This window comes from Rattus norvegicus, chromosome Y, assembly GCF_021556685.1.
Source record: "Rattus norvegicus strain SHRSP/BbbUtx chromosome Y, alternate assembly SHRSP_T2T, whole genome shotgun sequence".
Classification (NCBI taxonomy): domain Eukaryota; kingdom Metazoa; phylum Chordata; class Mammalia; order Rodentia; family Muridae; genus Rattus; species Rattus norvegicus.
Genome location: NC_141555.1, coordinates 19,153,131 through 19,167,842, shown reverse-complemented (window position 1 = coordinate 19,167,842; position 14,712 = coordinate 19,153,131).

Sequence of the window (14,712 nt, the reverse complement as noted above, 5' to 3'; positions counted from 1 at the left end):
AGGAACATGCAGTGTAGGAGATTCTTCTAGATAATATTTTTATTCCCAGTTTCATTCCTGTGATATACAGTTCAATTTCCTGGGATTTCTCTGTTTGACAAAGGCCAGCATTTTCCCTACAGACCTTTAAATGAATGAATATTGTATTTCAATTCGTTGTGGTTAATTCCTTGATAGGGGATTTTGTAAAAATTCCTCAATGTGTACTCAATAATTCTGTTTTCCAATTCCATTTTCTGCAATGATTTTGGTCACAAAGCGGGCCCAGCTATAGAGTGAGTATTACCGTGTAAATACGGTATACCTACTTCAAATGATAAACTCCCAAATCCTTATTTTAACAAAAAATACCAGAAATCAGGAAAGCAAATGACAACATGGACTATTGAATTCGGTTATCTCGTCCCATTTGATATCAGTACTACACTATGTAGCTTCCAGTGTTCCCATGGCCAGACTTGAGGGTTCAGGATGTTTTACCATGATTCTTTCTTAAAACCAAATGTAAGATACCAGATGATGGGCAGGAAGAAGAATAGCTTGAGGACCAGCTATACGTCTACTTCAATAGGTTCATAAAAACAGGACAGAGTCTATTTGCATTGTCATTTCTTAATTCCACATTCTTAAGACAGTTGGGCTAAATCCATGTGAGCATTCCACTTGAAGAAATAGGTGTAGGAGCCACCAAAACTATATTTGTACTCATCAGCCAACCAAACTATATAAGATTGATGAAGGTTAGAAGTGCATTCTGCAAGGAACCAGATATAGATATTTACTGAGAGACACAGATACAGCATGTCAAATACAGAAGTGAATTCTGGGACCAAACCAGTGAACTGAAAATGGACCTCTTTTTGGTAAATTTTGAAAAAGGATTCGAAGAGCTTAAGGTGCTTTCAACCCAAGAAGAACAATGCCAGTGAACCAGCACTTTTTCGTAATAGACCAATATACAAAGAAAGTACATGGACTAACCTATGGCTCCAAATGCATATGGGGCAGAAGATGGCCGTTTGGGTCAACGTTGGAAAGAGAAGACCTTTTATTCCCTACTTTGTCTCCCACTTCAAAGGAATGCATTGCTGTAGAAAGGCTGGTTGAAAAGAAGGAAATGGAACGGGTAGGAACCTTATGGGCAGGAAACTGGGAAAGGAAATAATATTTTAAAAGTAAATATAGAAACATTCAGTTAAAAAAATCAATAAATTTTGGTAAAAAATAAAAAAGAATGATATAAAAGATAGAAAGCTGCCAAGTAAAAAGACATATTGATGCAGAAATCTGAAGTGTTATTCAGAATACTAGTGGAAAGACTGAGATGATGAAGTCTCAACTACAAGTACTTCTCTATCCCAGATATCAGTGTCAGACACAAACTGCACTATAGGTATCCAAAGCATGGAGGAGTTTACTCTGAGCTAGGGACACAATACTTGTCTTCCCTTCTTCCTTAGGACCTTTTTTACCTGAAAAAAAGAGTGAAGGTCATGAGTTCTCAGGAAAACAACTGTGCCGTTCACAACACTTGGCTTTTGGTATCAAGAAATTAATGCTATAAACTCTCTGACTTCAAGGAACCATACGAACAGAGAAGTCCAGATAAGAGCAGAGATGTGCAGATGCTTTGGATAGTCTCCCAGCTCCTGAATCCCTCTGGTGGAAGGGTCAGATCAAGGGTATGTCTTCAGCGATACCACTCAACCCCTACAAAGGACTCACTGAGCTTTCCAAAGGACCACATATTTCTTCCTTGCTTTTTATTCCAAGACAGAAGACCAGCTTCTTTCTCCCTATTTCTGTTCTCTTCATCTTCTTTGTTATCACTCGCAAATTTACTCTGATGTAGAGGCCTATTAGTAAACCCTAAATGTACTGAAGGAATATCTCAGAGGCAGTTGCAGTTACAACAGCACTTGTGACATCACAGAAGAAGCTAGTGCTCTCCAGGTTACAATACAGTTTTCAGGGAATGCCTAATAATGATGTCACTGAAAAATGTCATGGCCTACTGGATTAAAACCTTTCCTTACATTGACCAGATTCAAGTTTGCACATTCCAGGTATGTCTCCTGTGCACAGTGTAAATCTTTATGTACTACTTCTCTCTAAAGTTAGGGACTTCCCTTTGCTTCACTAGTAGTTACATGCTGTGTGGCTTGGCATGGGTGAAAAAGATTTAGGAACATGGAGTGTAGGAGATTCTTCTAGATAATATTTTTATTCCCATGATCATTCCTGTGACATACAGTTCAATTTTCTAGGTTTTCTCTGTTTCCCAATGACCTGTATTTTCCCTACAGACGTACATTTGAATGAATATTGTATTTCAATTTCTTGTTGTAAATTCCATGTTAGGGGACTTTGTAAATATCTCTCAATGTACTCAAAAATTCTGTTTTCGAATACCATTTTCTGCAATGATATGGTCACAAATGGGGCCCAGCTATAGAGTAAGTATAGTAGTGTAAATTCTGTGTACTTACTTCAAATGGTAATCTCCCAAATTCTTATTTTATTGAAAAATTACAAGACATCAGGAAAGCAAAGGACAACATGCACTATTGAATACCTTTTCTTGTCCCATTTGATATCAGCACTACACTGTCTAGCTTCCAGTGTTCCCCTGGCCAGAATTGAGGATTTAGGATGATTTACCATGATTCTTTCTTCAGGCCAAACGTAAGATACTAGATGATGGGCAGGGAAAAGAGTGACTTGAGAACCAGTTAAACGTCTACTTAAGGTTTGGGGATTTAGCTCAATGGAGAGCGCTAGCCTAGCAAGCGCAAGGCCATGGGTCCGGTCCCCAGCTCTGAATAAATGAGAAAAAATAAAGTCTACTTCAATAGGTTCATAAAAACAGGGGGATTCTCTTTGAAATTTTCATTTTTTAATTCTATATTCTTGACATAGTTGGTCAGAATCCATGTTAACTTTCCAATTAACTTCATAGGTGTAAGAGCCACCAAAAGTATATATATATATATATATATATATATATATATATATATATATATATATATATATATATATATATATATATATATATACATACACATCAGACAAAAAAAACTAGGTAAGATTCATGAAGGTAGAAAGTGCATTCTGCAAGGAACTGGATATAGATATTTACTGAGAGACACAGATACAGCATGTCAAATACAGAAGTGATTACTAGTAGCACACCAGTGAACTGAAAACAGACATGATGTTAAATTTTGAAAAAGGATTAGAAGAGCTGAAGGTGCTTTAAACTCCATAAGAACAACGATGCCAATTAACTGGAGCTTTTTATAACTAGACCACAATATACAGAGAAAGTACATGGACTAGCCTATGGCTACAAATACATATATTGCATAGAATGGCCTTTTTGGGCAACATTAGAAGGAGAAGCCCTTTTCTTCCCTAGTTTGTCTCCCAGTTCAAGACAATGTCATGCGGCAGAAATTTCAGTTAGAGAAGAAGGAAATGGAACAGGTAGGGATCTTATGTGCAGGAAACTGGGAAAGGAAAAAAATATTTAAATGTATATATAGAAATATCTGGTTAAAAAGCAATAAATTTTGTTTGAATATAAAAAAATGAATGATATAAAAGAAAAGAAAGCTGCAAAGTCATCGCAAATATTGACTCAGAAGTCTGAAGTGGTAGTCAGAGTAATACTAGTGGAAAGACTGAGTTATTTAAGTCTCAACTAGAAGCACTTCTCTCTCCCAAATATCAGTGTCAGATACAAAGTGCACTATAGGTATCCAAAGCATGTACGTGTTTACCTTTAGTTAGGGACACAATACTTGTGTTTCCCTTCTTCCTTAGGACCTTTCCTTGAGAAAAAGAGTATAGGTCATGACCTATCAGGAAAACAACTGTGCCCTTCACAACACTTGACTTTTGGAATAAAGGAATGAATGATATAAACCCTTTGACTTCTAGGAATAATAAGAACAGGGAGGTCCAGATGCTTCTGAGAGCCTCACAGTTCCTTGTTCCCTTATGTAGAAGGCTCAGATCAAGGCTATCTCTTCAGCGATCCCACTCAACCCCTACCAAGGAATCACAGAGCTTTCCAAAGGACCACATATTTCTTCCTTGTTTTTTAATACCAAGATAGAAGGCCAACATCCTTCTACCCATTTCCAATCTCTTCATCCTCTTTATTATCACTCCCCAATTTCTCTGAATTAGATGCCAAATAGTAAACACATTCCAGGTATGCTCGTGACACAGTGAAAAATTTTACGTATTCCACCTCTCTAAAGCTAGAGACTTCTCACTGCTTCACTAGTGGTTTTATGCTCTGAATGGAGAAAGTTGTTCAGCGGCTTGGCATGGGTAGTAAAGATATAGGAACATGAAGTGTAGGAGATTCTTCTAGAGAATATTTTTATTCTGTATGTCACAGGTTTTTTCCTGTGACATATAGTTCAATTTTCAACGTTTTCTCTGTTTGCCAAAGTCTAGTATTTTCCTTCCAGACCTTTAATAGAATGAATATTGCATTCCATTTCTTATTGTAATTTCCTTGAAAAGCAATTGTAGGGAGCTGTGACTTGCGAGGCCACAAAGTTGGTGCTGGTTTCTGCCTTCCACCCTCCCAATGGTGTGCGCTCCTTGTAGTAAGCAAGTCCTTATTTGGCTATGCCTGCCTGGTCTGCTAGCTTCTGCATAGTGACAGGCTATCTGCATGACCCACGTGGCTTGCTAGGATTGGCCAGTGCTAGCAATTTAAGTGTGCTGCGGGGGTTCCCTGGGGTCCGAAGATTGTATCAATATTCCTTAGTAAAACTCCTCGAAGAAGATCTTCAATATTTGTGTCTTCCTTGGTGGTCCAGGTTGGATGCGGCAAGTGGTGGCCCCTATAGGGACCTCCTGAAATCAGAAATTCTTGATGTCAGGGCAGCGCTGGAAAAATCCCAAGGTAATTTGCGACCATAAGGACCGCAGAAAATAAGGAAGATGCTCGGTGAATTTAGCCACAGCAGCGTAGAAAGTTTTTGTCATGGGGACCTCACAGTCTCATCCAATTTTTCCGGCTCTTCAAGAGCTGTTTGAGCATAAGAAACTAAAAATAAAAAGGAGCACCATAGAGAGATTTTTGAGTGAATGTGGTGTCATTGCCCCTTGGTTCGCAGTCTCTGATATTCTTACTGTGGAAAGTTGGGAATCATTAGGGAAAGACCTTGATTTTGCTTGGGAACAGGGGACTCTAAGACCTTGGGTCCATCCAGTGTGGTGCTTGGTGCATGGTTGCCTTGAGGATCAAAAATGTTGTCAGGCAACTATAGAGAAGGGGCAAGCTGCCCTAGAAATGCTTCAAGAGCAGAGGTCAGAAAAGCAAGGAAGCACAAAGGAGAAAGACACAGGAAAGACAGATACAGAGGAAGAAACAGACAAAACAGATTCAGAAGAATAGTTACAAGAGTTGATAGATCAAATGTGGAAACAGTCTCTAAGGAATAGACAGAAGAAGAAAAGAAAAAAGCCTAAAATGGCGGAGGAACTTCCTGGGCGGTTCTGCTCTGCTCCTCCTCCCTGCACTGTTATAGAGGGAGGAAGTAGAGTTTCCGGTAGTACATTCTGCTCAAAAGTGTGGAAGCCAGTCTGCACAGAATTGCATTGGCCTATCCTGTTTATGTGGATGCTAATCAACGAAGGTATCATGAGCCTTTAGACTTTAAGGTGATCAAGTACCTGATGGAATCTGTCAGGACATATGGCATTATGCTTTCATTTATTATAGCTCAGATTGAGGTCTTACACAGATTTTGCATGACTCCTAGTGATTGGACTAAACTTGCTGGGGCTTTTCTTAGTCCAGGACTGTATTTGAACTGCAGAGCGTTTCTTATTGAGTTTGCGAATGAACAGGCTGCCACTAACTTGGCAGCAGGGGGCAGGCAGGCTGCCTGGGATAGAGATATGCTGCTGGGTCAGGGATGCTTTGCCATTACACAGACAGGGTATCCAGAACAAGTTTAATGAAGTTGAAACAAAGGAATGGAAATCCTTTCCTTTTTTTTTTTTCTAGGAGCTGGGGACTGAATCCAGGGCCTTGTGCTTCCTTGCGCATCCTAGGCAAGTGCTCTACCACTGAGCTAAATCCTCAACCCCTGAAATCCTTTCCTAATAAGTTAGAAGTGAGTGGAGCTGGTAAAGTCTTTGGCGACCCCGATACTGCTATGATCTTGATAAAACAGTTGGCCTATGAATGGTGCACAAAGGATTGTCGAGCGGCTATCACTCCTTACAATAATAAGGGACTTGAAGCTTGCATGAAGATCTGTAGAGAAATAGGGGGACCTTTGCCTAATGCTGAACTTTCGGCTGGTGTTATGCAGATGACACAGAGAAAAGGAGGAAGCTCAGGAGTGTGTGTAAAATGTGGTCAACAGGGGCACCTAAAAAGGCAATGTCCAGAAAGGAGAAGTCTATTCAGTACAGGGAGTGGCCAATGCCAAAGGCAACAAGGGCTGTGCCACAAGTGCAAAAAGGGGAACTATTAGGCTAATGAGTGACACTTGGTAAAGGACATCAATGGGTAGCCTCTTAGCTCGGGTTTTGGTGGAGCATGCCCAAAAAAGGGACAGCAGGGCCCACAAACCAAGGGCCCACAAATATATGGGCCAGTCGAGAATCAGGATGTAGAACAGAGTCACGAGAGAGGGCTGTCCCTTTGACATCCGAGGGGACAAGGAGAGCCACTAAGGGCTCCACAGGACTGGACCTCTGCTCCACAGCCAGACTCGTACTTGCATGGGGTTCCATTTGATAGAAACTGAGTTTAAAGGACCCCTTGAACCTGGCACAGTAGGGTTACTTATAGGGAGATCATCTACAGATTTAAAAGGACTACATGTCCTCCCAGGAGTTATTACCCCAGATTATACCGTGGTAGTCAAGATCATGGTAGAATCACCAAAAGGGATTACTGCCATTTCCCCTGGGGACAGTATAGACAAACTATAACTTTTGAATAGGCATCATGGAAGATTTGCAGTCCAGTCTAGAGAGAGGGAGAGAATGGTTTCGGTTCCACAGGATCTGACCTTACATTTTTAGCCTTGGGTTTATGCCAATGCCCAGTAATGGAGCTAAGGGCAGATGGTAAAAAGATCCTAGGACTGTTGGATACAGGGGCGGATACAAGTATAATAGGTAAGAAAGTTTGACCCTCGGGATGGCTGGTACAGGCCTCATCTTAAACATTACAAGGTCTCCATTACGCAAGAGCTCCTGATATGAGTGCAAGACAACTGAGATGGAGAGATCAGGAAGGACATTCAGGAGGTATGCAACCCTATGTGTTGGATTTGCCCATTTCCCTTTGGGGGAGAGATTTGCTGAATGATATGGGTTTCAGATTGACCACTGAGTATTCTGAAACTTCACAAAAGATTATGAAGCATATGGGCTATTTTCCCGGAAAAGGAATAGGGTAGGACTAGCGCTATAACTGCCCAAAAGAGAGAAAGGAATCAGGACCTGGGTTTTTCCTAGGGGCATCTGAGGATGGGTTCCCATTACCTGGAATACAGGAGCCAGTGTGGGTTCCTCAGTGGCTGGTTTCTTCTGAGAAGCTTGCCACAGCTAAAGCCGACTACGAAGCATATAAAACCATCAGTATCACCTTGGAATACCCCAATATTTGTGATTAAAAAGAAGTCAGGGAAATGGAGACTGTTGCATGATTTTCGAGTTATTAATGAACAGATGCAAATCATGGGGCCAATGCAACGCGGGCTTCCTCTTTTATCCTCTCTGCCAGTCTGTTGGCCTGTTGTAGTGATTGATATAAAAGATTTCTTTTCCTCCATACCTCTTTGTCCAAGGGATAGTGAAAGATTTGCTTTTACTGTTCCATCATGCAATCATTAAGAATCTGAACAACGATATGAATGGGTAGTTTTACTACAGGGTAAGGCCAGTAGCCCTTCTATGTGTCAACTTTTTGTGGGCACCGCAATCGCCCAAATAAGACAGAAGGTTCCTGTGCTGAGATTCATCCATTTTATGGATGATATCTTTTTAACTGCAAAGAATTAAGAGATTTTAGATTTAGCATATAGAAATTTAGTTAAATTGCTAGAAGATAGGGGATTGATTATTGCCCTGGAAAAGGTACAAAAGAGCAATCTTGTAAATTATTTAAGAGCAAAAGTAAGTCCTTATGCCATTATCCCCCAGAGGTTTGAATTGAGGGAAGATAATCTTAAGACTCTTAATGATTTTCAAAAAATACTAGGAGATATTAATTGGGTCAGATGATATTTAAAATTACCAAATTATGAAGTAAAACCAATCTGCAATACATTAATTGGGGATTCGGCCTTGGATTCTCCTAGACAGTTGACTGATGAAGCAAGGGAAGCTTTAAAGAAGGTTGAAAAAGGATTTCAAGGTGCAATTTTACGTCGATGGAAGGAGGGTGCAGACATTGTGCTATGCATTCTAGACACCTACATGCAGCCCACAGGATTGTTGTGGCAAGATGGTCCTCTGCTTTGTGTTTATCCCAAGGCTTCTCCAGCTAGATCAGTAAAGTATTATCCTAAAGCAGTTGCACGATTAGCCCTGAATGGGATCCAACAGTGCATACAATTTTTTGGTGTTTTCCCAACCTCGATCATCATACCCTATACAGGTCAGCAGATGAAGATCTTGTCTATATTATGCGATGGATTCCATGGAGAGATAGATAATCATTATCCAAAACACTCTTTGCTATCCTTCTTTAAAGAATATCTTGTGATCTTTCTAAGGTTACCTCCAGTGTTCCTATACAGGGGGCCCCAAACATTTTTACAGATGGATCCAAAAATGGCTGTGGAGCTTATGTGATTAACCATCAAGAGCCAATTTTGTGTCAATATCAACCCGGCTCTCCACAAATAATTGAAGTCAAAATTGTTCCTTTGCCTTTAATTTGCTCTCTGATTCATTATATTATTTGTTAATGCAGTTAAGATATTAGAAGTGGCCTTGCCCTGTTAAAATTAGCAGCACGGTATGCCAGCTGCTGAGGGAACTTCAGGAATTGATCTGGAAAAGAGGTCACAAGTTTTTTGTCCAACATATTAGAGCTCATTAAAGTTTGCCTGTTCCTCTCAGTGAGTGAACTGATCTTATGGATTAGATGTACCCGAAGGGAGTTCATTTTCCTAAGCTCATCATTGGATCCAGTCCGACACTTTCATCAACAATTTCATGTGCCTACTGAGACCTTGGAGCAAAAGTTTCATCTGTCTTGAGCAGATGTTCGACAGGTAGTTTTAGGATGTCAACATTGTATCACCTTTCACCATCCCACTAGTGTAGGCATTAAACCTAGAGGCCTCTTGCCCCTTAAGATTTGGCAAATGGATATAACTCACATATCTGGATTTGGGACTCTAAAATACATTCATGTTTCTGTGTATACTTGTTCAGGTGTCATTCATGCTACTCCTAAGAATGGAGAAAATGCACGCAATGTTATTGGACACTGCCTATAAGCCTGGGCTGCTTGGGGAAAGCCTCAACACTTAAAAACTGATAATCGCCCAGCATAAACTGCCAAATCTTTCAAATCCTTTTATAAACAGATGGATGTGCAGTTGAGCCATGGCCTGCCTTATAATCCCCAACATCAAGGTATAGTTGAGCAAGCACATCGTACCTTGAAGGAAAGCATAATTAAACAAAAAGGGGGAATAGACCATGGCAGAACCCCCAAGGAACAGATATCCTTATCCCCTTTTACTCTTAATTTCTTTTTTTTTATTTTGGTTGATGATGGCCTTTCTGCTTCTGACCGACATCAGAGTTGGGCGGGAACGTTGAAAAGTTATGTGAAATGGAAAGATGTGATCACTGGCTTATGGCATGGACCAGTTCCATGATGGTATGGGCAAGAGGGTATGTTTGTGTGTTTCCTCAGGATCGACAAGATCCGTTGTGGGTCCCTGAAAGATTAACCAGGAGGTGCTACAAGAATGATGACCCTGCTGTGCCTGACACTTCTCGGTGTGACCCAAATGCTGGTACAAACGGAGCTCCGGTGGGGGATACTATCGGTGTTCCTGAGACTCATGCCCATACGTCATGACTTTTAAGCACACTTCTTTAATTTGGTTAAACAGTTGTTAAGTTTTCTTCTAGGCAATTGGAAGGGAGAATTCGATTTCTTAATGCATCAGCTACATGTAGCCATCCTGGCCGTGAACTCCACACGTGCAGATGCTAGACTGGCTCTGGGATTGTCATCTTGGATTGAGGCTGCTATGAATCATCTGAGGGAGTGGGCGGGTATGGGAACCTTAGCTGGACTGTTGCTGCTGGTCTCCCTAGTGCACCCGTGTTGTCACTGTAGAATAAGGTTTGTTCAGAGGCGGCACACAGTTATGGCAGTACAGGAATTTGCAACTTCTGAAGCAGGACAGTCCGCTCAAACCTGGTTTAAGGTCATTCAGAAGAACTTGTAGTACCTCACGCCTGAGTATGCATGAGTGACCCTGCCCAGTGATGGACAACCTCCCTTCTACCTAAGGCATGGAACCTTGTGGAAGACCAGGTGTCCTAAGACTGGTTTGCTGAACAGATGATCCAAAGACAGGGGGTTTGGAAGGCAGTCACCCTCAATGGTGCCTTTGCCTGCTTGATTAATTAAACAAAAAGGGGGAACTGTAGGCAGCTGCGACATGGCGTGCCTCAAAGATGATGCTGGTTTCTGCCTTCCACCCTCCCAATGGTGAGCACTTCTTGTTGTAAGCAAGTCCTTATTTGGCTATGCCTGCCTGGCCTGCTAGCTTCCACATAGTGAAAGCCTATCTGCATGACCCATGTAGCTTGCTTGGATTGGCCAGCACTAGGTATGTAAGTGTTATCTGGGGATTCCCCGGGGTCAGAAGATTGTATCAAGGTTCCTGAGTAAAACTGCTTGAAGACGATCTTTGTTGGTCGTGTCTTCCTTGCAGGTCGAAAGTGGGCGTGACAAAGGACTTTGTAAATATTCCTTAATGTGTACTCAAAAATTTTGTTTTCCATTTTCATTTTTGCAATGATTTTGGTCACAAGTGAGTCTAGCTATAGAGTGAGTATAAAAGTGTAAATACTGTGTACCTACTTCAAATGATAAACTCTCAAAGCCTTATTTTATTGAAAAATTACCAAACATCAGGAAAGCAAAGGACAACATGGACTATTGAATTCGGTTTCTTGTCCCACTTGATATCAGTACTACACTATGTAGCTTCCAGTATTCCCATGGCCCGACTTGAGGGTTTAGGATGTTTTACCATGATTATTTCTTCTGGCCAAATTAAGATACTGGATTATGTGCAAGGAGAACATGGCTTGAGGAGCAGTTAAACATGTACTTCAATAGGTTCATAAAAACAGGAGGGAGTCTATTTGAAATTGTCATTTGTGAATTCTACATTATTGTCATAGTTGGTCAGGATCCATGTTAACATTCCACTTAACCACATAGGTGTAGGAGACACAAAAATCATATGTATACATCAGCCAACAAAACTAGATAAGATTCATGAACGTAAGAAGTGCATTCTTCCAGGAACTGGAAAAAGATATTTCCTGAGAGACACAGATACAGCATGTCAAATACAGAAGTGAATGCTAGTAGCAAACAAGTGAATGGAAAAACATAACTATTCTTGTTAAACTTTGAAAAAAGATTAGAAGAGCTGAAGGTACTTTCAACCCCTTAAGAACAGCAATGCCAATGAACAAGAGCTTTCTCATACTATATCAATATACAAAGAAAGTAGATGGACTGAACTATGGCTCCAAATGCATATGTGGTCGACTATGGCCTTTTTGGGAAGCATTGGAAAGAGAAACCCTTGTCCATCCTTGTGCATTTTTCAGTTCAAGGGAATGTCATGTGGGAGAAAGGCTGGTTAGAGAAGAAGGAAAGGGGAATGGGTAAGGATCTTATGGGCAGGGAACTGGGAAAGGAAATTATATTTGAAATGTAAATATAGAAACATCCAGTTAAAAAAAGCAATAAAATTTGCTAAAAAATTAAAAAAATGAAAGTTATAAAAGAAAGAAAAAGCTGCCAAGTAATCACACATATTGACTCGTAATTTTGAAGTGGTAGTCAGAGTAATACTAGTGGAAAGACTGAGATGATGAAGTCTCAACTAGAAGCTCTTCTCTCCCAGATTTCAGTGTCAGACACAAACTGCAGTATAGGTATCGAAAGCATGGAGGCATTTACACTGAGTTGAGGAGACACCACTTGTCTTTCCTTTGTTTCTTTAGACCTTTTTCTTCAGGGCAAAAATAGAAAAAGCCATGAGCTCTGAGGAGAACAACTGTGCCCTTCCCAAAAAGTGGCTTTTGGAATGAAGAAACTGATTACATAAACTCTCTGACTTCCAGGAACCATATCAAGCAGGGAAGTCCAGATGATTCTGAGAGGATCGCACCTCCTGATTCCCATGTGTGGAAGGCTCAGATCAAGGATATCTCTTCAGCAAAATCACTCAACCCCTACACAGAAATCACTTAGCTTTCCCATGGACAATTTATTACTTCCTTTTTTTATACAAAGACAGAAGGCCAGCTTCCTTCTCTTTTATCTCCCTCCCAAATGGCTGTTTATCCAGAATAAGAGATCAATGAGTTAACCCTAGAGGTACTCAAAGAATATCTAAGAGGCAGTTGCTGTCACCATGACACTTGTGACATCACAGCAAAGCTAGGGCTCTCCAGGATACAAGAGAATTTTCAGGGAGGGCCTAATGAAGATTTCACTAAGAATTGCCATCATCTAACTGCTGAACAGCTTTCCTTACATTGACCAGATTTGAGGGTGTCCTTTCCAAGAGTGTCTCCTGTGACACACTGGAAACCTTTACATACTATTTATCTCTAAAGCTGGAGACTTCTCTTTGCTTCATTAGTACTTACATGTTTGGAATAGAGAATGTTGGTCAGGGACTTGGCATGGATAAAAAAAGTTCTAGGAACACGGTGTGGAGGAGTTTCTACTGGATAATAATTCCACTCCCAGGTCCATTCCTGTGATATACAATTCAATTTCCTAGGTTTTCTCTGTTTCCCAAAGTCCAATATTTTCCCTCCAGATGTTTAGTTGAATGAATATTGTATTACATTTTCTTATTGTACATTCTTTGAAATGGAACTTTATATATGTTCCTGATGTGTACTCAAAAAATCTGTTTTCCAATTTTAGTTTTTGCAATGATATTGGAAACAAAGTGGGCCCAGCTAAAGCGTGAATTTAACAGTACAAATATTGAATACCTACTTCTAATGATAATCTCCAAAATTCTCATTTTATACAAAAATTACCAGCCATCAGTTAAGTGAAGGACAACATGGACCCTAGAATGCGGTTATGAATTTCTTTTAGGCTTGAAAATTTTTGCCTACAAAGTTTTGTGGGTGTACTTGTGTGTTTATCCCTCCTCTGGTGGTCCTTCAGTGCTACAAGAGTTGGCCTCTTAATGTTCCATATCACCAATGTAAGTCACAGCTTAGGTCACCCCATTGATTTGTGGGTACCTCCATTATCCCAGGTCTCTTTCTCTTCCTGGAGAAAAAAAAACAAAATATTTTATAAAAAGATTACATTTTGGGTGGAAATATCACTTAGTGATGGACAATTTTATAAGCATTCTTTAAAGTATTGAATATTCTACATTTTTAATTAATATAAAATATTATAAATACCACATCCTTTATTAACTTTAACATACACTGCTCTAGTTAACATAACCACAAATATGTTAGTTATTTTTCTCTTTGAAAATTTTTTCTTAGTTTGTTAGTAATTAATCTTGACTTCTCTATCTGAGCTTTCTCATAGTTATTCACAAAGAAATCTATTGCTGTTTTATTGAGAAAATAAGGAATGTTCATTTATTGATAGATACATAAGAATGAGACAATATACACAAAGGTATACTACATTCTCCCCTAGGAAAACTAAACTATGATGGTTTCAGGAAAATAGTTGTAACTAGAAAATAATCCGAGAAAGGTAACAAAGACTCAGAAAGGAAAATGCCATGTATTCTTTCTCATATAGATCAAAGAATCTCCTTTTAATATACTTGTATTTATGTGAAGTTGTGGGTGGTTTGAGTTCATTTAATTGGAATAGGTCGCAGAGATTAGAATGTAGGGTTTAAAACGGTGTGGTATGGAAGATATTGAACATGTGGGATATGAATGTAGAAGTAATAATAATGAAGAGAGACTAGTATAAGTGGTGAGGTACATAGGGCAGGTGGGAACAAAGAACTGAGGAAGCGAGGATGAGGTTGAATGTCTACAAAAATGACATAAGGCAACCTGTTACTTTATAGGTTAGGTTAAAATAAATATCAAAATATAAAACTAATACCATAATGTTTAATGCTATGTCATGTTTGAGGAAAAATGACAGCAAGTGATGTCAAAATGAAGACAATATATTTATCTTATTTGATCTTAGTCATATTATCCATAATTACTTGGTAAAAGCATCATTTGTCTGCAAATTTATGTAACCACTTAAAAAATTATCTGTGATATAATAATTCCTTTTGATAGTAGAAAATTTTTATTATTAGGTCAATTTTTAAAATCTGTAATTTGATCTATATTTTAAGGTTCTTTTTACTTAAATTTGCTCCTCCTGACATTCACTCACTCTAAATTATAATTTTCAATTTTAACATACTACTATAA